This window comes from Cornus florida, unplaced genomic scaffold (genome assembly GCF_030987335.1).
Source record: "Cornus florida cultivar Cherokee Brave unplaced genomic scaffold, ASM3098733v1 CherokeeBrave_3.0.0_Hap2_Chr08, whole genome shotgun sequence".
NCBI lineage: Eukaryota > Viridiplantae > Streptophyta > Magnoliopsida > Cornales > Cornaceae > Cornus > Cornus florida.
Genome location: NW_026775578.1, coordinates 93,614,600 through 93,616,187, shown reverse-complemented (window position 1 = coordinate 93,616,187; position 1,588 = coordinate 93,614,600). Strand labels below are relative to the sequence as shown.

Below are 1,588 nucleotides of genomic sequence, written 5' to 3'. Positions count from 1 at the left end.
AATGTGCACAATGAGAACATACAAGTACCATTAGGCATGCCTAGGCCATTCATTCACCAACCACCACAACAACAAGGCCAAGTTCCATATGGAATGCCAAGGCCAATGTATGCTCCACAACCTCCCATCGTCAATCAAGGAATTCAAAACCAAGGTGTTCATGTTGCACCTCAAGTAGCTAATCCACCTCTTGCTTTAAGAGACCATTATGTGCCTAGCGAGTATAATGCACCTACATGCATCCAATTGCCTCCATTTAGAGCACATCATTATGAAATTAAGCCACAAACCATTCAAATGCTTCCTAACTATCATGGACTTCCAAGTGAAGAACCTTACAAGCATTTGGATGAGTTTCTTGAAGTATGTTCCACCGTAAAATATACGGACATGTCGAAAGAGGTCTTAAGACTCAAACTTTTTCCATTCACCTTAAAAGACAAGGCAAAGTATTGGTTTAACAATCTTAGGCCTTTTTCAATCACTTCTTGGTTAGAAGTGCAACAAGAATTCTTGAAGAAGTACTATTCGGTTTCTAAGACCAATGCCATGAGAACCTCAATTCGAGAATTTTCACATGGGGATAGAGAAACGTTTCATGAGGCATAGGAACGCTTCAATGAATTGCTTAGAAAGTGTCCACATCATGACATGCCCAAATGGCAATTAGTTCAATATTTCTTTGAAAGCTTATCGGACAACTATAAGGGTATGGTTGATGCTTCCATGGGTGGCTCATACATTGATAGGCATGAGGATGACGTGTGGCGTCTTTATGAGAACATGAATGAAAATTCTTTGCACAGAACACTATCATCCAAGAATGGTAGAAATTCATAAGGTAGGAAGAGTGTTGGCTTACATCAAGTCAACCATTCAAATGAAATAGCCGCCGAAATGAAGTCTTTATCTCAAAGGTTTGATCAATTTTTGATTAACCAAAACTCGGCGAACCAAGTATCTTCCTTCCTTAACCATTCTCATCGTGCATCAAATGAAACATGTATGACTTGTTCTAGTGTTCTTCATTCTATTTCTCATTGTCCTCACGGACAAGTGCAAAATGAACCTAATAAACAAGTCAATGCAGCTTTTGTGAACCAAGGGAACAATCCTTATGGTACTCACTATAATCCAAGTTGGAGGAATCATCCGAATTTCTCTTGGAAAAACCAAGGAGAGGGCTCAAACCCTTCCCAAGGGGGTTTTCAAGGGAAGTACATTCCACCTCCACTTCAAAACCAAGGATCCCAAGGTTATAGACCTTATCAATCACAAGGGAATCAATTTGCTAATTCTTATTTTCCCAACCAATCTTATTCCCAAGGTAATACTAGAAGTCCCGCCTTTGAAGAAAAAGTTTTGAATACTTTGGGCACTTTAGAGGCTAACACTCAATTGCTTCATTCTCACTCTCAATTTATTGCGAAGCTAAAAACCCAAGTAGGGCAAATAGCAAGCACTCTTAATGCAAGAGAGAAGGGAAAGATGCCTATCAATGTCCCACCTAAGCAACAATGTGTTTTGGAAACCCATTCCTCATCGGAAGGCCATACCATTGAACATGTTAATGCGGTGACTACCTTGT

General features: G+C 39.8%; 1 pseudogene; it reads right to left on the bottom strand.

Moving 5' to 3' along the window:
* Positions 1–554: 554 nt before the first annotated feature.
* Positions 555–653, bottom strand: LOC132272202 (small nucleolar RNA R71; annotated as a pseudogene).
* Between the last annotated feature and the right edge of the window lie 935 nt (positions 654–1,588).